This window comes from Vicugna pacos, chromosome 5, assembly GCF_048564905.1.
Source record: "Vicugna pacos chromosome 5, VicPac4, whole genome shotgun sequence".
NCBI classification, from domain to species: Eukaryota; Metazoa; Chordata; class Mammalia; order Artiodactyla; family Camelidae; genus Vicugna; species Vicugna pacos.
The window spans coordinates 31,439,995-31,465,818 of NC_132991.1; the positions used below are offsets into that span (position 1 = coordinate 31,439,995).

Sequence of the window (25,824 nt, forward strand, 5' to 3'; positions counted from 1 at the left end):
TTACTACCTATAGTCACCAATGAGGATATTTTATAGAGAAGATAAAACATAAATTATAAAATAAAAATTATATTTTATTTTCTGGAAACTTTTAAAAAGTAGAGACTTTTAAAAATGCCATAACATCATTTTAGTAGGTAGGAAGGTGTCTCAAAATGTCTGTAATTCTCCCAGATTAAAAAATAGATATAGACTAAAGAGCATAATAAGAAAATGATTTAGAAGTAGATTGCATCTTTATCTCTTAATAGTGGCCTTGTGTGAGGGTCAGCATAGCATAGCTGTTAAGAACATGGACTTTAGACTGAGTTTGAATCTTGCTACATGGTGACTTACCATCTGTGTAACCCTGGGCAAACTCCTTAACTTTTCTGTGCCATAATTTTGCTTATATGAAAAACAGAGATGATAATAGTTATGCGTACCTCATAGGACTGTCATGAGGATTACGAATTAGTATTTGTAAGCACTATGCCAATGTAAAATTAAACATAAGTATCATTCTTCCAAATGTAGACTCTCACTAATTCATATACATGATGTATATCAAATAGTTGTTTCTTCAACTCAGAGTGTCTACGTAAAACCCCACATTATTAGATAATTAATAAATTAGATGAAAATTCAAGTAAAAAAATCAATTTCTAGCTTTGATTTAGTGTTACATTTCCATTGTAGTAGCTTGGGAGAGAGGTAATAACTGTAAATTGTCGTAAATATACAATTTCTGAAGCTGATGCTGTTATACTAATGCTTTTTTTTTTCTTTTTTTCACTTCTGGTACTAATGCACTATTAAATAGCTATTTGATGGGAACATGAAGAACTTGATTGGTCATTAGGTAGCAAAACACTAGAAATCTTATCAGGATTTGTTCGTTTAATTTTGTCTTGCTTGTTAAAAAAATGGATCCATAATTTATAGCTCTCAGGTGAGAAAACAATATTGAAATCCTTATGTAGCACTATTGAATCAAACCCCATTCATTAGATATAGATGTTAAAACAATTTCATAATAAAATGATCTCAGGTTGTAAGAAGCTAAGACTTCATTAACTTTTTATTTTTTTGTTTTACTCTTCCCCCTTAGTACTTACCAATCTCTAATTGTTATCTGTTCTACCTATAGTTTATCTTACTTAGTTTGGACCATACATATTTACTCAGAATCTCATAAGAAAACTACGTTATGTAATATACGGTTGTTTTCCTTTTATATGAGCTTTATAAATAACAAGTGACAGGACTGGCCAACCAGGAAACCAATAAACCATGGTTTATTCATAACCATGTTAATCAGTTGGCAAAGTCTTCTTGTTAGTCCTCTGATAAACCAATCACAAAAATTACCAAAACCCTCTTTATAGAGAGGCAAGGATAATTTGCTAAAATGATAGCTCTAGCCTAAAAAAATGTAGGGATCTAGTCATTGTATTTCTAAAATGTTTGTAATAATTCTTAAAAGCATTCAATAATTATCACTTTGATGTAAACTATTTAAATTCTTGTATTTTAAATATGAGAGTAGGAGAATCAGCGTATGTTCTGAGATCTGGGCTTCAGAATTTTTCAAAATTTTGACCACTTAAAATGAAGTATTCATTATACACAATCCTTATCATAGTGACAATTTCACTTGCTGATGAATAATAAGGGAAAAGTCATATTTCATCAAGCTGGAGTAGTTATATTGATACATTACTAGAGGGAATAGAGATCAACTTCAATATTAATAGGTTTGATCTGCTTGTCAAAAATGCAGATTTCTGGGTTCCACTTCCAGAGATTCTTATTTGTTAGATTTTAAAAGCAAGAACAAGAACAAGAACAAGAACAAGAACAACAACAACAACAAAAAAAAAACACCATTAGGAGATTCTGCTGTAGAAGCTCAAGCCATAGCGTAAAAGGTGCCAAATCAGACATTTCCCTTTATTTTTCACAACTCCATTGGTAATGATAATTGGGTGGGAGACCCGTTACCTGAGATGTAGCTTTCACTTCCACCTCACTCTTGGCAAAAACCCACCTTGTTAACACGATTTTGACTGTAACAGCAGGTAGCATGCTCCTCAGGCGTCTTTGCCCAAACAGTGACAGCCAAGTACTATGATACGTCTTTGCGCTACCCCTGACCTGTGAAACTGCTATTACTGTCAGCGAAAGGATGGAGGGAATCAAGTGAACACAGAAAGGAGAAACCCCTTACCTTTAGCCACCAGCACTTTCTCATGATGCGATAATCTGTCAGTGGTTGCGTTTGTTATCTCAGCGTAAATGGCAGTGTACTGATTCATTCACATCACATGTGCAAATTAGAGAAGACCAAAAGCCAGCATCCTTTTACACCCAAGCTTCAGAGGAGAAATGCTCTGACTCTATTTCTTACATGGCTGTTTTCCTGAGACCACTTAATGCTACTAACACTGTAATTTTTATTGCCATCCACCTTCCTCCTTTCAATTCTGCCAGCAGGGTCTCAGTGACCCTCCTCCTCAGGTGCCTCAGCCTCGCTATTGGAGCCATCACCTTTTCCCGCAGAAAACAGACATGCACAGGTTTAATGATTTTTTAAAAAGCCCCATAGAAATGTATTAACTGTTCTTTAAAACACACAAGAACAAAATGTCAGATTACATGATGAAACTAGTCAATGATGTGATGCAAGTGATGGTCTGGGCTAGAGCTACCACGGTGAGGCTTTTCATACTTCTAGAGTCACCAAGCATTGGAAAGGTGTTAATACCATATATCTCTTTCCTTCTTTATGTATTATTGTCTGTGTAGTTGGAAAGTATAAGTCACAATAAAGTGTTCCGGTAGAAGAATATCCTAAATTCAGACAGACCTATGTTTGATTCCTGACGCCTTGTGTTACTAGCAAGTTTACTTAGCCTGGGTGAATTGGGGTCCTGCCTCATGAGATTTTTCTGAGGATGTGATACATTAATCATCTTAAAGTGACAAATGGAATCGCACTGAATCTGGGTCCCCTTTCTAGGTGTAGGTGTGGCAAATAGCTGCTTCCTGCTGCTCTAATGCAGATACATTTATATTGTAGACTTCCTGTAGACTGTAAACCACATCAGCATAAAGAGATGTGTGGTGGCAAAGACAGAGCAGTGATATTGATGCCTGGGGTTAACGCAAATAGGACTAACGGCTCCGTTCTATATATAGTCGTGTGCCCTTTGGATAATCATACTTTGGAATTAAAAACAGATTACATAGCTCCAAAAATTATTTTCACTTTGATATTTGTTTATTCTCAGTTTTCTCTAATGAGCCTTTCAGCCACACACACAAACTTCCCAATGACAATGATCATAAAAATAGACTTAGAAAAATCATAATTGAATAATATAGCAAATGGCCAACATGGTAAATGCAAAAAAAAAGAGAATTCAGGTCTCATGTTTGTTTCCAAGCTCTGGCAGGGTAACATTTGCAAAACAAGTTATAGCATTTTATCATCAGAGGGGAGGGTGCATATCATTTCTTCAGTTGAAGTAAGAAAAATTTTCACGTGAGCCTTCAAAACAGACATTGGATGATATTATGGGCAATATCATTGATACATTCTTGACAAATACAGAAGCAAATGTAATATGACTATTTCAGATCTTGAACAGTCTTAAAATATAATAAATATTCATAATTCAGTGAAAGTTACTCTGAGGCACTAAGAAAATGTGAACCAGGCATGCATTTTTCTAGTGGTCCAAATAAGAACCAGATCCAAATAAAAAAATACTTATAGAAGTGGATGGATGATGGAAACCATTTTGGTTAAACAACTTCCTACAAATATTACTTCCATAAGCTGAGATTTTGAGTGGGTAATTCGATGTGGGTTAGTAACACCGATGTTTTCAGTGCTGACTGATAGCAAAACCATATACTTTAGAGATCAAGGGACCATGAACTGATATGATACTAGGAAAGTCAAACAGTGTATCCATGATTTTCTCTTCATTAAAATATCTCCCCACTTCTGTACATGTGGTCCGAGAGACTCCCAAACTTATGTTTGGTGATGAAAATATTTATAAATTGCTTTTCTGTTCTCTTCTATCTTTCAACCTTATGTGTGATTAAATTTAAAAAGTCCTTGATTGTCTCCCTTTCCAATTCCCTGACGTCTCTAGCTGAACTCTCTCTCTTTCGATTCTCAGGGATAATCCAGGTCCTACATCATCAGAAGATGAGGTGGGCATTCTTTAATTTATCAACTGTTTCCACTTCCAATGACAGAGTTAGCTATTTCTCAATTTTCTCTATCTCCTTGCTTCTAATCACCAATAATACAGGGCATTTTTCTCTTTTTAGGTCAATCCAGACTAACTCAGATTAACCCCATGTGTCCCTGACCTCTGTGTCAACTAGACTGTGAGCCGTCCCTGCACCTCACATGCCTGGTGTTCTGAAGCAGGTGTGTAGGTGACCCCCCTATCCCCTGGGCTTTACTCTTTTAAGGCACTACCCCCTGCATCTCTCTGCCTGTGCTTTCCTTAGTGGCCATGCTGCTCTGCTCACATGCAGCTCATGGGGAGGTCTTAGAGAACTAATCACCCCTTCCTCTGACCTGGATTCAGCCCTCAACTGATGACTTAAGAAAGCTAATATATAAATAGTCCAGCCCTCTTGCCCCCCAGGTGGGAAAACTGTGGGGCGCCTGCTCTACACTGCCTTCCAGAGTTTATCAGCAGGATTAAATTCTAGTGACTCAGAGTAGTAACACACTGAATCATGCAAACTCCATCAGCTACTGTCTCATCCCTCTCACTTCCCTCCTTTCAGACCCAGGTGCTTCCTGAGATCACTTCCCACAGAAACACCTTACAACCAAATCCTTGTCTCAGAGTTTGCTTTTGGGAGGAACATAAAAATTTTTCCTTGCATCTGACTCTGAGATGCATCTAACTCTGAGTTCTAACTCACACAGGCAGAATTTTAAGTGACTGTTGAATGAATGGATGGATAAATAAGGTTAACAAACCATGAATCTTGCCATGTTATTTGGATTTATACAAACTTAGCTTGTCTTTTAAATTTTGAAATGACTCAACAACTGTTCTGTCCATATTTTTGCCCTACATGGAATTCAGAATCATGTCTATCTTATGACTAACTTAGATTGTCTTTGCTAAAATTGCTCTACCTTGTAAGTGAGTAGTCTTCCATACTGATATTTTTCTTGATTGTACAGTATTTCCAGAAGGGTAAAGCATGTTCAGTCTACACACCATGAATGGTTCACAAGTAATGGAAATTTAAGATAGCGATGGCAGCTCTATCTTTAAAACAGATCACAATGACAATTGTAAGTTTCTCCTGTTGGTGTGAAAACACGTCTTTGCTGTGCCCCCAAAATAAAAAAATAAAACTTAGTCACAGAAGGCACAGCTCTGCTAGGGACAAGCTTCATTGGAATCCCTTATTATTCCTCAGCTTTGTTGGACCGTTGTGCTCTTGAATTTTTTGTGATCGTTATTTTCTTCTCCTAGTTTCTCAATAAATGTAAATAAAATTGGATGCCATTGTCAAATTTTAGGATTTAAAGATGCTTTTCTCTCTTTCCCCCACGATCCAGCAGAGGGAGCAGTGCGTCACCCAGAAAAGCCTCAGCCACCTGCATTACCTGAGTATTGGACTCAGTAAGGTAGGCAGATGCCCGAGTTTCAACATGAGGTTATCCTTGACAGAGACAGAGCAGAGGCTCAAACAAAAATGCTAGTGAAAATAGAAAGGACAGTCACCTGTGTGGTAGAATTGGCGAGATCATGTCAAACATTTCTCAAACTTAATAGCTTTCATAATCTGTTATTTTACGGGTGCATTAAAGATTCCTCTGAGAAAAGAAAATAGTTTTCAGAAGAAAATAAAAACACTCTAGGGCATTACAGCTCCTAGACGTCTTCACAAGGGTTGCCTTAGTTGGGATGGTGAATATGATTCTTAAGAGCATGAGCCTTGAGTTCACACTCGACTGAGCCAGGTCCAAATTCTGGCTCTGTCATGTACTAGCTGTGACTTTATTAAAGTGATGGCACACTTTGGACACTCCTCACCCTAAAAACGAAAAGTATGGTGGTGAGCATTGAAGGAGATTATGCCTATGAATGGCTTAGCATCAACAGGCCAGTAGTACGTTAGTAAATGTTAGCCCTTCCTGTTAGATTGATTGAGATTATTTACCATGGCCCTGAGGAAAAGGGACAGGTTAATGTGAACTTCAGTGGAAATAAAGAAAAAGGGAAGATTACATAGGGAGGAAGTTCTAGGGAAGAGATAAATGGTGGGTATTGAATTTTGGAGGCCGCCCAACGTGTCCATGACTATTAGGCACCTGAGAATAGAGGTATGAAAGAAAGAGAGAAAGGAGAGGTCACCAAAAGAAGCAGGGAAGTGATACTGAAGTCAAGCACTGCATTGTTTATACATGTTACTGGCTTGATTCAGCCAGGAACTTCTTCTTTCACTGGGATCAAAATGTTCAAGAAAAAAATAAACTAGCTAAACTCAAGGCTGAACTTGGTTCAAGTCAATTTTTCTTTAGAGTGTACCAAGCAGAAAAAAATTGGCAAAGACATATGAACACTTGGTTTCAGAGGCAGCTGGGAGTCAAGGTGCTGAGCATCCTTCCTCGTGCGGCGATTTCTCTGTAGCTCAGTTGGCTGTGGGCCAGCCTTGGGAGACAGTCTGTTCCCTTGCTCCGGCTTTGAGGATGCTCTGTGTCCATTCTCCTTGCCTATCTTTCAGGAGCAGCATTTCTCTGTTTTCAGCTTTCCGAAGGGATATTCTGAGTTATACAAGACCCAAGATGACCAATGCTAAAGTAATTTGCATATTCCACAGCCTGATTTCTTCCCTTTCCTCCATTTCTCTTTGATTTCTTCTTTCTCCCGAAAATCAACCATATCACATTCCACAGTCCACCACATTTCATCTTATCCCCCCCCTTCCTCTCCCCAGCCCCCTAGTTCCACGCATGTGTATTGAAGGGATGTTGCTGTGGCAACCTTCTGTGAGGAAGCTCCCGAGCTGTTCTATTGCTATATATTAAAGAAGATTATAGCAGAGGGAATCATTTTTAAAATAGAAGAAATTTAACCAAATTTATATCTCAAAATTAAGAAGCACCAGGACTCAGAGTGTAAAAATATTCTGTAATTGAGTTCTTCATTTGCAAGTATTATTAGTGTTATTACTCTTTGTACTCATTTTTACCTTGGGTTTGGAAAGCCGTTTCCACTTCCTCCTCCTTTCCCCTAGAGCACACTGCAACTTGGCATCTGGTGCAGTTGTTCTCGAGTGTATTCTCAATGTGTGTTATAATAAGTGCCTCTCCTTAGCCTCTTTGGTTTTCAATAAGTATTAACTCATAATTTGCCTTTTCATCGTCTGAATTACTCTTTGCAAAAACAAAACTCCTATCTCTAGAAGATGGATTGGATCCTCTGTTAGATGCATCTGTCGTGTCCCAGAGTGTCATGAACTCAGCACGTTATGGAAAAGCTGTGATTTCTAAATGTGACTCTCAAATGGGTATCAAGAGATAAGGAATACTGGAAGTGAAGTATACCCTTTGGTTGTGTCCTTTGTTCCTTTGCCTTTATAGCTTCGACTCATGAGGAGGCATTTTCTTGTACCACCAGCGGTGTCTGTGAGCATGTGTGTGTGCGTGTACACACACACACACACACACACACACACAACCTTCTCCAGACAATGGCGGAGCACATGAAGATGTTTCTGCATTGCTCTCGGAGAGAAAGTCTTCTTCATGGTTTCTTTTCCATGATTCTCATCCACCCTTCACAATCCACAATTTTTGAATCTGTATCTTTTAATTCTCACTATTTTAGGAGCCTAAAATAGGCTATCACAGGACTGATAATTCCTGGAAGCAGGAGTTATAGCTGGCTCATTTTTCTATTCTTCAGTGTGGAGTCTGGCACATTAAAGACACCTCGCAAATTATTTGTTGAGTAATATAATGAATGATGTACCAACTTTACATATGCCCCACAACACATAGATACCTGCCACTATCTGAAATGTTGTAGAGCCGTTTGGGTCTTCAAGGAATATTTCACAAATTCTAAAGAGTAAGGCTATTACCCCGTTGAATATATCTGGTATAAAAGAATTTTCAGTCTTCAAAGAATTAAGGTTATTGTTAACATTTTAATTTTAGTATACATAGTTACTTCAGAAATTTATTTACTCAATTAATTGAGTTTTATGTAAAATGTAACTTGAAACTATCCCAAATATTAAAAAAAACATATTGATATTTTAAACTTAATTGGCCATTTAAAATTCTGGATTTAACCATTTTCCTATGAAATTCATCAATGTCAGAATAATACGATTACTATTTTTGAAAGATATAGTAGCTGCAGTTCTCCAGAAAAACAGCAGCAAATGATTTACCATGAGGGATTGGCTCACAAGATTATGGATTCTGAGCAGTCCCACAATCTGCCATCTGCAAGCAGGAGACCCAGGAAGACCAGTTGTGTAATTGGAAAGCTTGAGAGGCAAGGAGCTGACGGCGTGGACTCCAGGCTTGGGGCTAAAGGCCTGAGAACCAGGAGGGCAGAGGGCAGGAGAAAATCCATGTCCCAGCCCAGTGGTTAGGCAGAGAGCAAATTCAAACTTCCTCTGCCTTTTTTGTTCTATTCAGGCCTTCAAAGGATTGACAGATTGGTGTGGGAATCAATGTGGAGATTTTGCCAGCTGCTGAGTGTATCAGTTCTAATTATGAGTTCTAACACTGGGGAAATAACCGCAGGATGGATTCAGGGATCCACTGAGCCCACTGTCAGATGGTCCTGAGCTAAAACTCCACTAATCACCTGACCTCCAGTAACCCCTACTCTGACTAGTGGTCCACAGTGATGTTGTGAGTCTCCTAAAATTGGTGTCATTTCAAAGGCAGTGTCCAGTAGTCCCCCTGAAGTCTGATTAGTTCCATTTCTTCAATGCACAGTTACCCTAATAAAAAGCTACAGGACCTCTGGAGAAGGTTGGAAGAAAGATTAATGGTATAAACTATTGGTAGGATTCCAGGGTCATTCCTCAAGGGGATCTGGCCTCCCCTTCATTCAGGGAGCTCTGGGACTATCAACTGGCTCAAATCTGAGATTTGACTGAGGAACCATGTCTGTTTTTAAGATTCAGGTTAGACTTTCGTTCCCTTGACCTAGAATTTTTCTGCCTTTACAGATCAGGTAAGAATCTATAAGGTGTCCTATCTATTTCATTTGTAGAAATACCATGATCAACTAGCCAGTGTCATAGGTCTGTGTGAGTCAGGCTGTTCTGATTTCTGCTTTGACTCTGCTGCCCTTTACAGTCAGCAGTCACCATGCCCACCTGCCTTTGGCAGTTGAATGCCACCCCGTGGCCTCTGACCCAAGGAACCAATTATTTCCATTACATTTAGGTTTTGCAAATGAGTGTCAAGTGGTTCCCACTGTAGCTGTAACATATGGCTTACAGATAAGAACCTTCACAGAGCTCTTCAAGGATGCCAGGGCTCTCTCACAAATTTATTTCTTACAGTATTGATGAAAGATATGGACTCTCCCACTGTGGGTAAGGCTTAAATGACCAATATACTCTAACATTCCAATCTCCCTAAGCCTTTGAATCCTCTCCTCTACATTAAACCAAGGCAGTGTATATATTTTTTATATATATACTATAATAACCAAATGGATATAATATATGTATGATTTAATATATTAATATATTAATAGAACATACAATTTGATATAATATATATTAATATTACATAATATTCATGTATATATAAAAATATATATAAAGAGCTTTATTATAGGGTATTGGCTCACATGATTCTGGAGGCTGAGAAGTCCTACAATCTGCTGTCTGTAAACTGGAGAGCCAGGAAAGCTGGTGGTGTAGTTCAAAGGCTTGGGTGGTGGAGAGTAGATGGTGTAGATTCCAATCCCCATCTGAAGGCCTGAGAATCAGAAGTGTCAAAGGCAGATAATTGATGTCCCAGCTTGCAGTCTGACAGAGTGAATCTAAACTTCCTCAGTCTTTTTGTTCTATTCAGGCCTTCCATGAATTGGATGACACCCACCCACGTGGGAGAGGGCCATCTGCTTTACCCAATTCACCATTTCAAATGCTAATCACTTTTGGAAACACTCACAGACACACCCAGAAATGATGTTCAACCAGCTCTCTGGACAACCCATCGCTCGCTCAGTTAAGCTGGCACAAGAAATTAACCATCACAGAAAGATTTAGTACATGTTCAGATATATCTTACACTGTAGTATTCTTGGTGTGCTGGACACCTTAACCAACTGCATTGCAAAATGTGCTAGCAATATGCAGCCAATAGAGAAAAGAGTTTTATGATTCAAAGTATTTTTCCTTCATTCATTTTTCAATAATTAATTGTCCAATTTGGGGTTGTGATGAATGCTTCTCAATTATACTTTTTTCCCATGGAAAATTATACAAAATCTCATGTTGCTTCTTTGACTATAAATCTTCAAATACTTCAGAATGATGGATTACATGTACAGAGCATAGCAGAATAGACAATTTGGCAACACAGTGCAAGATTTTTGCAAAGTATATACATTTATATAATGCTAAAAAATCTTGTACTCTTAACCTTTCTGATTTTATTTATTCATTTTAGGTTTTTTTCCTTATTTACTTATTTATTTTTGCGAGCTGGTCTTTGTTTTGGTGGGGGAGGTACTTAGGTTTATTTATTTATTTTTAGTGGAGGTACTAGGTATTGAACCCAGGACCTTGTGAATGTGAAGCGCAAGCTCTACCACTGAGCTCTCCCCTCCCCCTTCTTAATTTTTCTGGTTCTCACTTTACCTGCAAAACTGAGGGATTTAACTAAATGATTTGTGAATCTGTTTTTACACTTTAATTTTCTAAGTATGTATTCATGTGAAACTCACAACCATCTCCCAATTTGACTTGTAATCTTCTTCCATTGTTCCCTAGTTTTATTAATTGTCCCCACTATTCTTATTATTTTACAAATCAGGCACAGAGTATTCCTTGGAACCTCTCTCTCTTTCTGCTTCTTTAATATGTCATCAACTTCTCAACATATTACAAATGAGTCCTCATCATTTCACTATAATAATTAAATTTATGATCATCTTTTGCTTGGAGAATTGCAATAGCTTCCTAAGGATTCTCTGTAAATCTTTCCTTATCCTATTTCAGCCTCTTCTTACATGGCACTCAGAGAGGCCCTTTAAAATCTTTAATATGCCAATATCATTTCTGCTTAAAACATACCATTTTATTCCCAATGATCATTCAAGGCCATGATTTATCTAACTGACTCTCATCTCTTTCTCTACTTCCATCTTGTTGTATTTACCACCTTCTCTCCCCTTTTCTCTTCAATATTGCCATATTGAGTGTTTTGGTTCTTCAAACATACAATGTTTCCTTATGTCTCAAGGCTTTTAATATTCTCTCCCTTTTGTCTAGACCACATTAGTCCATGGCACTTCACTTTCACTACTCAACTTCTACTCCTTTTTCTGTTAGTCACTCCAGGAATGCTTAACTAGGCAAAACTATTTTGAGACTCTGTACTAGACCAAGATAGTATTATGCACTGTTTATTTTATGTGATATTTTGACCTGCTAGCACTCTTGAAAGTTCTAAATATTATATTAGTCATAAATATCTGTCTCTTCCATTAGACAGGAAGCTCTATGAAGGATGAACTCTGTCCATTTTGTTCATCATCATGTCACCAACTATTAAGTGTATTTAAAATTAGAGGAGAACTATGTGTTGTAAATGTTGGTAATATCTGCTGCATTGTAGATAACAAGTCTCGACATAGTGGTGCAGAGCCTCCACACCCATGAAACACAATTTTATAAAAATGCATTAGTGCAGTATATACTGTTTATAGCCTGCTAGAGTCAACCTACAAATTCAACAAATTGTCTATAGCTCCATGTCATTACAAAACTCTACTGCAACAATTTTTAATTGCAATATGTTTGACATAAAACTGCAAATTTAAGGTGTATCAACATGCTGTTGTGATATTTTAATATATATTGTAATATGATTGCTATTGTAGCAATAATTAGCACCTCTAACTTGTTACATATTTTCCTTTTCAGTGGTTGGAATAATTGAGTTCTAGTCTCTCAGAAAGTTTAATGATTATAATACAATATTATTGTCTATATTCACTGTACTATGCATTAAATCTCTAGGGCTTAGTTACTACTCTTTACAAGTTAGTAGACAAACAGACAAACAACAGCTGTCTCATGCCCTCGCCCTGCAACAGTTGTTATAAACTGCAACGAAGCACATTGTAAGACTCTAACACTGTTTTATGTGTTTGTTTTCTTGGCTTTTTGTTCTGTTTTCACTAAGACAATAATTCCATAATCAATCAGCAAACTAGCTCTATGTGCTACCACGATCACTTGTAAGGACAGTGTTCTTCAAGTTCTGCCCTGGGTGGAGGAGAGTAGAAGAATATGAGCCCAGTCTGAAGCGTCTCTTCTGGGATATTTTATATATATTCTGCTAATTTTTTGTCTTCTTCTTGGTATTTTGATACTCCAAGAAATTAAACTCACATATATATGTAGGTACAAATGACAATAATATTTCATTATTTCTTTTACAACAGTTTGTGAAGATAAATGGTACCTTGGAGAATGTGCAGGCCTTTCAGTCCACTTATGGAAATGTTGTTGAATCTCATCGTGGTTAGATGTGAAGTCACTTGGGTCTTGTAGTGGATTGAAAGTCTCTGATCTACTTATTAGTCTATTTCACTGTTTCAAAACCCCCTTCCCCTCTTTTTCTTTTACTTTCTGGGCAGAAAGATGAGTAATAATATTATATTTGATTTTATCACAGTCAGTGTAATTTTTTCATCATGTGCAAATGAGCCAGGTCACTAATTAATTCATGAGACTGATCAGCAACACTTTTCACCAAATACTCAAACTTGCTTTCATGTGTTTTGTCATGTGTTGTAAAAACAGTGACCCATTTCTCACTTTTAACATTCAGAATTTTAACAATATTTTCAAATAAATCTGTGAAATAAGTCAACTTAATAATCATAATTTATTTTTATGTTAATAAAAAGGTTAAAGACCTTAACTAGTTATTTTCTCTGTTTTTATGCTCTTTTCTTCCACAACAAAAAATACCAATACAACAGAGTTTAAAAACTCTATCAGAATGTTATTTCTAAATGGGCATATATTTTCCTAGAACTGGGTCTTAAAAATTTTCTCTATTTCATTAAATATTTCTTAAAAATAATTACCCAAGCCATTTACTTTTTTCTAAACTTAATTTCATTGAGCATAACAAATAAAAAAATCAAGAAAAACAAAGCCTTTGATGCAACTTATATTTAATGAATAATAATGAAGTGGATTCTGGTGTATAAAGGTTTTGACAAGAACTATCACTCTTATGGTTCTTCAATGTCACTTCATTATCAGGTCAATATAAAGACAATTAAAAACTCAAGACTTATGGTTTTATGTACTCTACTTTTCTACCTATCCTATCAGAGTTTTAAGTTATGCATCAAATTTCTGTTTTTATGTATAATTCTACATTGTCAATTAAAATTATACTTTTAAAAATGCCATATAAATTAATATTAAAATGACTGATTTCCCATTTTTTAATCTTTACATTTAATAAGTAACTCAGAGAAAAGCTACTAAGTATAATTAACTGCAACATTCACATGGAGTTTAGCTGATTTATTAGAATATAGCTTCTTGAGGAGGTGAGTCAAAACATAGGGAAAAATAATTAGTTACAAGACACTTAAAAATATGAATTTTAGTGAACTCTTTGGACTCACCAAGAAATCACACAATCCAGCCTAAGTACTCAAAGGAGCCAAGAGTAGCCATTAGCCCAGTTCACAAAGGCTGCATTTTACAGGGTTCAGTAATATGAAAGTTCCACAGTTGTCAGTCTATGCTCATAGAAATGTACCTTTTTTGATGTCAACAAAAAATGAATGCTCCCACATCAGATCAGGGTGCTGATAATTTGAATATACATATGTGACAGAATTATTTAAGAAAAAATTAAAACTTCCTATTAATCCCTTCTCAAAACATGAACCAGGAAAATGGACTATTTATCCCATAGTTTCCAGTAACACTTAAGATAACATATTGATATCCTGCAGGTAGACAGAAAAATCAAGTTGAGAAAATGATATTAGGGTAAATTTTTAGAACTAGCTGTCATCACTGGGTCAAAGAAATAGTACAATTTTATACTTCCATGAATAATGAATATGAGTGCCTGTTTTTTTTCCTATACCAGCATCAGTGGGTTGTTCTACTTTTAAAGTAACCTTTTCTTTTTTTTTTGGCTGGAAGGCCATTTTTATGTAAAAAGCAGCTCCTTATTATGAAGGGCAGACTTATGGATAAAAATGGAAGAGATGTTGCAATCGGATAACATACACCTTTACCTGAGAACCATGGAAGAATGAAGGTTTTTGTCTTGGATATGGTAACTAGGTAGACAAGACAAGCTGCTAGTCCTTTGCATCAACTGCCCCTTTGATCAAACCATCAAAAACTGTCGAAATCAGTAGCAAAGTCTTACTGTCAATATACTCATTTATTCTGGAAAAAAAAAAAGGAGTTATTCCTTCTTCAGAAAGAAAGCAAGATATTCATTACTCAGTCAACTCTACAAGGGAGGAGATTACACTACATCTAATTTCTGTGCTACTGTATACCAGAACCTACCATAATACGTGGCTTGAAGTATGCACTTAATATTGGGATAGGTGGATGGATAAATGAAGGAATTAATATATGAACTGAATGACTGAAGGATGTTACATTGAGTAATAAACTCTAGTATCTTAGCCATATAATGAAGAAAATGATAAATTTTGAACACATATACATATTTTTTGCCTGATTCTTTTATTTGCTAATGACTTGCCAAAATTCAGAGAACACAAACAATACATTTTAGAAGATTTTGTTTCTAAATAAAATTACCTTTAAGTAGGCCTGGATATAACAAAGTTAATCTACAAATTTTACTTTAGTGAAAACGAAACAGAAATGCTTTTCATCTCTAGACCAAGGAATTTTATTTTGAGAGAAAAATGTCCAAAGAGATATTTTGAAATCCACAATAACAAAATCAGAAGAACAAAAACATTTATTCAAATGCCCAGAATTTTTTTTTATTTCATTGGCATAAATCATTATTTTTTTTTAACATTTTTTATTGATTCATAATCATTTTACAGTGTTGTGTCAAATTCCAGTGTTCAGCACAATTTTTCAGTCATTCATGGACATATACACACTCATTGTCACATTTTTTTCTCTGTGATTTATCATAACATTTTGTGTATATTTCCCTGTGCTATACAGTGTAATCTTGTTTATCTATTCTACAATTTTGAAACCCCAGTCTATCCCTTCCCACCCTCTACCCCGCCCCCCACCCCGGTAACCACAAGTCTGTATTCTCTGTCCATGAGTCTATTTCTGTCCTGTATTTATGCTTTGTTTTTGTTTGTTTGTTTGTTTTTGTTTTTTAGATTCCACATATGAGCGATCTCATATGGTATTTTTTTTTCTCTTTCTGGCTTACTTCACTTAGAATGACATTCTCTAGGAGCATCCATGTTGCTGCAAATGGCATTATGTTGTCGGTTTTTATGGCTGAGTAGTATTCCATTGTATAAATATACCACCTCTTCTTTATCCAGTCACCTGTTGATGGACATTTAAGTTGTTTCCATGTTTTGGCTATTGTAAATGGTGCTGATATGAACATTGGGGTGCAGGTGTCGTCCTGAAGTAGATTTCCTTCTGGGTACAAGCCCAGGAGTGGGATTCCTGGGTCATATGGTAAGTCTTTTCCTAGTCTTTTGAGGAATCTCCACACTGTTTTCCATAGTGGCTGCACCAAACTGCATTCCCACCAGCAGTGTAGGAGGGTTCCCCTTTCTCCACAGCCTCTCCAGCATTTGTCATTTTTGGATTTTTGAATGACGGCCATTCTGACTGGTGTGAGGTGATACCTCATTGTAGTTTTGATTTGCATTTCTCTGATAATTAGTGATATTGAACATTTTTTCATGTGTTTTTTGATCATTTGTATGTCTTCCTTGGAGAGTTGCTTGTTTAGGTCTTCTGCCCATTTTTGGATTGGGTTGTTTATTTTTTTCTTATTGAGTCATATGAGCTGCTTATATATTTTGGAGATCAAGCCTTTGTCGGTTTCACTTGCAAAAATTTTCTCCCATTCCGTAGGTTTTCTTCTTGTTTTATTTCTGGTTTCCTTTGCTCTGCAGAAGCTTGTAAGTTTCATTAGGTCCCATTTGTTTATTCTTGCTTTTATTTCTTCTAGGAGAAAATTTTTGAAATGTATGTCAGATAATGTTTTGCCTATGTTTTCCTCTAGGAGGTTTATTGTATCTTGTCTTATGTTTAAGTCTTTAATCCATTTTGAGTTGATTTTTGTATATGGTGTCAGGGTGTGTTCTAGCTTCATTGTTTTACATGCTGCTGTCCAGTTTTCCCAACACCATTTGCTGAAGAGACTGTCTTTAGTCCATTGTATATTCTTGCCTCCTTTGTCGAAGATGAGTTGACCAAAAGTTTGTGGGTTCATTTCTGGGCTCTCTATTCTGTTCCATTGGTCTATATGTCTGTTTTGGTACCAATACCATGCTGTCTTGATGACTGTAGCTCTATAGTATTGTCTGAAGTCTGGGAGAGTTATTCCTCCAGCCTCTTTCTTTCTCTTCAGTAATGCTTTAGCAATTCTAGGTCTTTGATGGTTCCATATAAATTTTATTATGATTTGTTCTAGTTCTGTGAAATATGTCCTGGGTAATTGGATAGGGATTGCATTAAATCTGTAGATTGCCTTGGGCAGTGTGACCATTTTAACAATATTGATTCTTCCAATCCAAGAGCATGGAATATCTTTCCATTTTTTAAAGTCTTCTTTAATTTCCTTCATCAATGGTTTATAGTTTTCTGTGTATAATTCTTTCGCCTCCTTGGTTAGATTTATTCCCAGATATTTTATTACTTTGGGTGCTATTTTAAAGGGGATTGTTTCTTTACTTTCTTTTTCTGTTGATTTATCGTTAGTGTAAAGAAAGGCAACTGATTTTTGAACGTTAATTTTGTAACCTGCTACCTTGCTGAAAAAATGCCCAGAATTTTTTTTAACCTTTAATGTCAGGTCTTTTACCTAAGTAAAAATATAATAAAATCTCAAATATCTTGAGAATTAGGTCTACAGATTTTCTTAATTTGAACAGATATAGTGTCATTTATTTTCACCTTTTGAATATCCCTGTTATATTTTATACTTCAAGATGTCTTTATTCATTTAAATCTTATTCCTTTTTATTTTATTTCAGGTTCAAATTAGTTTTCATCTATACCTTCACTGAGTAGTTGGGCAGATGACAATTTCTGAAGGGACTTCATAATGTTGTACTGCATAAAAGATAATGACATTTCAGAGGGTCAATTTCTACCAAGCAGAAGTCCAGGTAAGGAGAAAAATATTTGTCATTGCTTTTCATGGATCAGTTATTTCTGGAATATTCAGAGATTCAGTCCTTAAATATTGTTTTTTTCTACCCTCTCTCATCAATGTATAACTTTATCCAGGTTCAGTATAACTCTAGAGCTGAATCCTTCATGCTGAAATTAATAATAACAAGCAGAGTCAAATGTGAACATAGCATCAAGTAAAAAAGGACAAGTTAAGCATTATGAAATATTCAACGTAAAAAAATCAAATTCACTAGCTGTTTTAGTGTTCTGAGGGAATAGTGATTGAGAATATTAATCATGTTAATTTTGGAAGCAGTTTCCAGAATTATTTCTAAAAGCAATGATGTCTGTTTTGAAATTGAAAAAAAAACATTCAAATTAAAGTTAAACTTTTTTTCCTTTTGGAAATAATATGATTTTAAAACTTAAACAAGTCATGTCATTTTTTTGTTCCTACGCTATTTCTCTCTACATATGATGTTATATTTATCTATATATATTTCTAAAAACTACTATTGAGTTTTTTCTATTTGTTCTATTTGAAAAAATGCAAAATTTGAAAAATGATTTGATAAAGTCATAATTCTCTAAGCGGATGTTTCTCTTGCTTGTTCTCCCTCGCCCTCTTTTTCCAGAGAACACTGTATTGTACGTATAACTTAATAGCCTATGTATTTTCACCTGATGCTATAACACTAGCAATTCCATATGGTCTTTAAAATTGTTCAAAACAGTAAACAGTGGCAGCATAATACCCTATCAGTTGGAAATTCATAGTTAAGAGTGCATGCTGTGTGAAACTTAAAGCCTAAGAGCACATATTATTTAGAAATAGGAAGCAAATACCAGACTAGATAGCTAAAAGGTAAGGAGGAAAAGAGGCTATCTCTGGAGAGTAGAAACTGAAGTGGGGTGGCTGGGGCAGGATCTGTTATTTTGCTAGAAGGTTTTTAAAAATAGGTATATTCTGTTTGATAAAGTGTAAAAAAAGACAAGCTAAAAAGTTGTGTGAAGTGAAAATAAAGCATTGTTTCTGTACTTGCACATTTTTAATATTTTACTTTATACTTTGATTTATATAAATGCTTAGTTTTTATGCAGTAAAACGTATTCGTCTTATGAGATATTAGTGATATCCTCTATTGCTATTAAGGTCAGAAAACCTTCCATTATTTAAATGTCAGTAAATATTCTTGTACATTTTTCTATGTATTACTGGCTTAAAATGTTGAAACTATTAAAAATGTGGGGGGTTTTGATGCTTGAAATACTCCAAGTATCTTTTTTTAGTGTTTCGTTATGACTTATTGATCTACTTGACTTTAAAAATTTATTGGAGTAACATTGGTTTATTACATTATCTAAGTTTCATGTGTGCAATATATTTTGACTTTTGTGCACACTACAGCATGCTCACTACCAGAAGTTTTGTTTCCATCCATTACTGTATAGTTGACCCTGTTTACTCATAGGGTCATATAGTTGACCCTCCCCTCATTCCCCTCTGGTAACCCCTACACTGTTGTCTGTATATTTGTGTTTGTTTTGGTTTGGTTTATTTAGTTTATTTGTTTTGTTTTGTTTGTTTTATTAGATTCCACATACAAGTGAAATCATATGATATTTGTCTTTCTCCATCTGACGTATTTCACTTGGAATACCCTCAAGGTCCATCCATGTTGTAGCAAATGGCAAGATTTTATCTTTTTTTTTTTTTTTAATGGCTGATTTGTGTATATAACATCTTCTTTACCCACTCATTCATTGATGCGCACATAGGTTGCTTCCATTTATTGGCTATTTTAAACAATGCTGTGATAAACATAGGGTTGCACATATCTTTTTGAATTAATGGTTTCATATTCTTTAGATAAATACCCAGAGGTGGAATAGCTGGATCATTTGGTAGTTCTACTCTTAATATTTTGAGGAATATTGATTTTTTTTAGACCTTAATTTTCTCTCCTCTCGTACCTGTATCATTCCTAGATTTCTGTCTTCAGATTTGCTAATTCTCTCTTTCACATGGTCTGCTCTATTTTAAATGCGTTCTAATGCATTCTTTACCTCATTTATTGAGTTCCTTAGCTCTAGAATTTGTTTGGTTCTTTTTTAGAGTTTAAATCTCTTTGGTAAAGTATTCCTCCTGTTCATGAGTTTTATTTTTAAGTGCATTGAATGGCCTTTCTAATTTTTCTTGCAACTCATTTTCTTCATGATAACTGTTTTGAATTCTTTATCAGATTGTCTTTGTTTAGTTGTTTCTCGAGAATTGTCATTTTATTTTTGTGACACTGTTACAATGGTTCTTCATAGTACTTGATGAGTTGTTGCTCTGCTAATGCATTTGAAGTAGCAAACTTTTTTTAAACTTGATTTTGACTATTCAACAGGTTAGAAATTAAAGACCTTTCTATGAGTTTCCAGTAGGTGGCGCTATAGCACAAACTTTTGGTTTCCCTTACCTGAGCTGCCTCTGGTTGTATTTGAGAGTTAGCATTTTGCACCCCCCACCACCTCTCTCATAGGTGTTGCCTGGTGCTCTCATTGTCCCTGCTCGTGCCTCTCGGGTCATGGATACCTTCCTGTGGCTAGTGTTACTGTCATCACCACTTGGGTCACCAGGATGGCAGGTCCTTCTGCCACATCTGCAGTCTCTTGAGTTGCAAGTTCTGCTGCCTTGGCAGGAGGGTGAAGGTTAGGCGGGAGTCAGGGTCATGGGTGCCTCTGTCATGTCTGGATTATTGGGTTTGCGAGTTCCATGCTGTTGGCAGGGGTAGGGAGTCAGAATCATGAGCTCCTCCATGATTGAAGGGATAGGGTCACAGTCCCCGTTGCCACTGCTGCTTGGTTGGTTCCCTGTGGCCACAGGTATCAGGGTGGCAGAGAGGCTGGAACTGTCTGTGCTGCCTCCCCTGATGCTTTGGGGTTCTCTGGGGCCACGGGCTCAGCCACTGCTGCTAAGGGTCTAGGATTGCAGCCTCGCTGGTTCCCCTGTCCCTTGGTTCTACTTTCACGATGGGATCCAGTCCACCCACCTTTAGATGTGCAGATGTGTGGAATTCTCCGGTGTCCTGGTGTATTGAGCAGAGCACCTTTGTAGAGTTGTGGATCTTTCACTGGCTGTAGATTGAAGGGGAGAGACAAAACGGGTGTCTCATTCTACCATGATACTGACATTACTCCCTGCAAATACCTTTTAATACATTTAATCTGTATGAGTCCAATTAATACAGAACTGGCTATGACCAAGTGGATTTTTATTGCCTCCAAGCTGTTATAGTTAGAAGAGAATTGAGAAGTTTAATTCATCATATGAATGGTAATAGAGCTCTAACCTATGGCTTCTGCAGCAACAGGCCTTCCCCAGCAGTGAAGCCAAAGCACAACCTCGGTAGACTCCGCTTAGAACTGTCAAGGCTTAGTGAATGACTTCCAGCTTCTCTGATTTTTGCCTTCACTTCCAACTCAGGACCAATCAGAGGAAGCCAAATACATTCCCCTCAGAAAGCACGTAAGATGCCCCACTTGTAGTTAGCCCACCTTCTCGTGCCAGCAGCATCCGATCAATGCTTACCTGAAGCATTCCTCTTCTTTTTCTTTTCCTTCTCAGTATAAAGCTTTTCCTTGCCTGCTTTTAGGTCTCTGGCAAATGCAAGTGGTTGTGGGTGACTCCCTTGCTACAGTAAGCTCAGAGTAAATAGCGTCTGTTTGTTCTCATTTTGGTAGTCTTCATTTATTTCCAAGGTGACATGTTTTTGAACCTGGATACTTTGTGGATTTTTGTTTCTCCTTTTGAAATTAAAATAATATAAAATTATCATACTATGCCCAATTGTAGACTGGTTTCTAGCCTTAGTTTTGTGTGGAATTCTGTGATTACTATCAGTAAGCGCACTCAGTCTTTTTCTCATTGCCAGATACTTTTTTTCCATATTGTATCATATATTCTTGCTTCTCTTCCTGGTTTTATATTTCTCACTTAGAAACAAATGCCGTTCTTATTTAGGTCTCAGTTCTCAGAATTCCATATCTTTTATCTTCTCTGTCATAGTTCCCACAATATGTCTTTTACTTTCGTATTCTGTACTGTTGTCTCCCCACTTAGCTTTTATTCCACCCTTATTAATGTAGATTTGATTCTACCACTGTCTTGAGATTTCTCACACTCTTTTACGACTTCAACCATCCTTTTAACTTTGTTTATATCTTACAGACATCTGCGTTATGTCCTTTATAATGTTTTTGAAGACTTCAGACAGAAATCTTCCAATTTTTTGTTCTGTGTACTTAGGAAAATAGTTTTCAAACTACTCCTCAATACTGGGGACACTGCATATAGCAATGATTAAGAAAGAGATAGTCTTCAAGGTAAAATAATTAGCACATTAACTGTGATTCTTTCTGATTGTGCTGAGCTAGTTCAGTCTCATAATTCCTGTTTCTTAATTTTCTCACTTGAAAGTGGGAATAATAATATGTACCTGCTTGGGGCCATTGCAAATTCTTTTTTTGGAATTAATTCATAGGGTGAGCATGAATCAAAAACTTTTCCTCTATCTTCTTTGTGTTTGTGCCAGTGGTTCTTAAATTTCAGTGGGTATGAAAATCACCTGGAGAGCTTGGTAGATCACACTGATTCCTGGGCCCCACTCACAGAGTTTCCTGTTCAGTGGGTTTGAGGTCTGGGCCTGTGAATTTGCTGTACTTATGTTTCTAACAAACTCCCGGGTAACGGGATGTTGGTCTGTGGTCCTAGGACCACACTCTGAGAAACCTCTGGAGTATGCTTTTTGTTTTGTTTTGTTTTTGTTCATTTCCCAATGGTAAAACACAGAAGTATAACTCAGGCCTCTGCTTCTCTATAAATTACTACCAGTAATAAGGTTCATGAACTTTTCTCTGCTATGGTTTTAATTTTATCTTTGGTCCCAGTGCTACTCTTTGTTTTTGTTTTTGTTTTTTTTTGACTAGATGGATAGACATTTGAATAGAAAGTATACAGGACAAGTGTTAAAGCTGGAAATTCTTGTTACCGTATTAACCAGGAAGTCCTATATTTCTGTATACAGTTTCACCATACGTAGCAAGTTAATTTGTCTCTTCTGATTGTAAGTTCAATGTTGCAAAATCCATTCCTTAGATCCAGAAAATGATGAATTATAATTTAATACTGACAACTGATAACCAAAAGTAATTTTTACTATGATTGGCATTATTTGCCTAGCATTTTATAGTTTACAAACGTAGTAACAGTATGGTTATAAGTTGGTTTTGCACATGCACTGTCACTTACTCCTCATCACAAACACATTCTTTTGGTTTTACTTTCCCCAGTTTTAGAAGCGAAATTACTGTTGCTAAATGATAGCATGTGGCAAGGCCAGGCTTCAGCCCATGTTTTCTGATTTTAATTCCAGTGCTTTCTCAACCATGGGGCAGGTAGTGTGTGAGAAGTCTGTGGATGAACTGTATCAATGGAACGTTGGTTAACAAAATAAGCAAACCTGTAAAACATCGGGGTGCAGAATTTCTATTTACTAGGTCACACTTGACTCTTGTCTTCTGCAATCTATCACAGCTGAGAGCCTCCTACTACCTTCTCTTATTGCATAAACCAATTTAACCTTGATTTTGGCATTTATGGTGATGGACCTATAAAACTTGAAAACCATTGCTGAACAAGTTGGGGATCTTTACATGACATCCAAAATGCTAGTTAAGACTCTATACATGCGTGTTTCTTTTTATTTTAAATATGTTATTTAGATAATGTATATATACTGTGTATGTATATATATTGCATATGTATATGTATATATATTTATATATATATATTTTTCTTTCCCTTTTCCCTCCTTTTGAAAAAGCCTAGATTGCTTCCTGTGGTGGTTTAGCTAAATCGAAGTGGAAGGATTACAAATGCATTAAACAGGTCTGGAATTTGTCTCTGTTTCCCTCAGTCATCTCTGAGAGTTTCTGTGGCAGAATGCCTTCTTCCCTTCCACGCAGTACTGACATGGAAATTCCATTTCTAACCTCTTCTCCTTGCACTGAGCTTTCTACTGTATAAACATTTCATTTTCTTCCTCAGCATGACTCATATAAAGAGTTTTTCCCTACCCGATGTATTAGCTGAAGGTGGAAATTGTACTTGATAAATTATGAAAGGATAGCATTAAGGGTTGGATTTCTGAGCTTGTTTTTACTGATAAATGGGATTTTTCAAACTTTAATGGTATGTTTTCCATCTTGAGCTCCTGGGATTTTTACTCCTTACCTTCTGAGATTGCATGAGGATTTGTGGTTTTTATTTGCTAACGGAAGGTTCATTTGGTTGCTATGAGATCAATTCCATTCTGCTTTCTGAACATATTTTACTTTTCAGCTCCTGTAGGAAGTTGAAAGCTGGAGAGTGTTTCCTCTCCTAGTGAGTTGGCAAGGGTCTCCCCCACTTGATATGCAGATATCCTAGCAGTGTTTTAATTCATATCTTCTAAGCTGAAACTCTCTTTTTCAGAGTTCCTTTTTCACTGCTTGTAATAATAGAGATAAGCTGGTCTTTGAAATCCATTAATTATAATTTTAATTAGATGACTGTTGTGCATAAGGGGTTGCAGACTCGATTTGGGGGTGACTGTTAGGCCCACTCCTCTCTTCTCTGAAAGCTGTTCCTTGCAGTCTTATATGTACCATGAAATACTGTCTACCTGACCACCACTTACTGACTAAGTTAGGTTTCTGTTGGACTTCAGAATAACCTTGAATAACTTGCTTATTTGTTTTTTGGGGAAGTATTCAAATTAGCTATTTGAAACAACCTGGCTTTGTTTTCTCTTGTGTATTTGATGAATTATTTTCAAACACACAATTCAATGATTAAATCATGTTAAATTAGCAGAAGTTGGGTAAAGATAATTTACATCTAAATGACTCCTGAATATCCAAGGCTTGGATAGGCACAAGTGCAAATGGCATGCTTAAAGTCTAAAATAAAGTAAACTTTATAATTGGCCCAATATCTTGACCTCAGCAATGTGCAAGGCCAGTTTTCACCTTTTTCAGAAGATCAGTTGTTCTCCTTGGATGACACTCCAACAGGGAGACAGGTTGCATGTTGATAACATCTGTAGGCTGTGAAGCCAGTTTAGATTCTACTACTAGTGCTGCCACTTCCTAGCTGTGTGCTCTTGGGCAACTTATTTTTAAACCTGCTGGAGGAGGAAATCAGGAGGACATGACCACCAACTGACCCTCAAGCTGGACCTGGGCGGGGCGGCTGGAGGCTCCCTGTCCCTGCTCCTGTTCTTGGAATGTGTGCCCTGCCCATCATTTCCACAGCAGGGGCCGTTTTCAAGGATGCAGCCTTGGGAAAGTAAGGAGCTGTTGAGATCATTTGGAAGGGATACATGACAGAACCCAGTTAAGGCCTCTATATACATTTTTTTTCAGGTTCTGACAGGCAGGTGCAGAGATCTACTTGACTTACGGCCACCCAACACAAGCCTTGTATGGAAGTTCCTTATCTTATTAAATCTGCCACTTACCAATCTGGAATGATCTGCCTCTTTCTTTGGTGTCTTCTTTCCTTTCATGTACGGGGAGGCCAGTTTGTACACCAACAAGACCCTGTCATTCAGTTTCTCTAAAATGGGTATAATAGCAGTTCCTTGCTTTATAAGATTCTTAGGATATTTAAATGCATAAGTATCTTCAAAGTGCTTAAAACGGTATAGCACTTGACGCACAGGATACTCTCAAGAAATTAGGATGGTGATGAACCCAGAATCATTTATTCTAGATTTCCCCAACTGCTTTTCCTATTAAACAAGTTTGGAATGTGGCTACAATACAGAAATATGCCACGCCTGAACTGTGTTCTTTTACAGCTTTATTCCAGCAGAGATTCATCAGGGAACATGTCTTATTCAGAACTGCCTCATGATGACAATTTGGGTTCCATTTCAATCTAGTTAATTTCATTATTTTCATGAGTGTGCCAGACCTACATGAAACTCGGAAATTACATTCTTATAAACCATTCAAAGCCTCCCGCCTTGTGTGCCAAGACCTTCATGCAAGAAAGGGCAAAGCAACACTTTAAAAGAATTTAGCACCATTGCAAAGCTACTTAGAAACATAGTCCATACTATTTGGCTGCAGACCATCATCTCTTTTAGGAAGCTGGGAAACAGAATCTCACTGTGTCCCATA

The 25,824-nt window shown here is 36.6% G+C and overlaps 1 long non-coding RNA gene across 2 annotated transcripts in view; it reads left to right on the forward strand.

The window, feature by feature from the left end:
• LOC140696596 (uncharacterized) overlaps positions 1-25,167 on the forward strand; it is a 60,748-nt gene extending 35,581 nt beyond the window's left edge. The window contains exons 1-3 of one of the 2 annotated variants that reach the window (XR_012073092.1): positions 7,084-7,169; positions 17,469-17,603; positions 25,063-25,167. This is a non-coding gene — a long non-coding RNA (uncharacterized lncRNA). Of the gene's footprint in view, positions 1-7,083; positions 7,170-17,468; positions 17,604-25,062 lie in introns of those variants that run through there. The other variant, XR_012073091.1, reaches the window with a different exon arrangement.
• Positions 25,168-25,824: the final 657 nt, after the last annotated feature.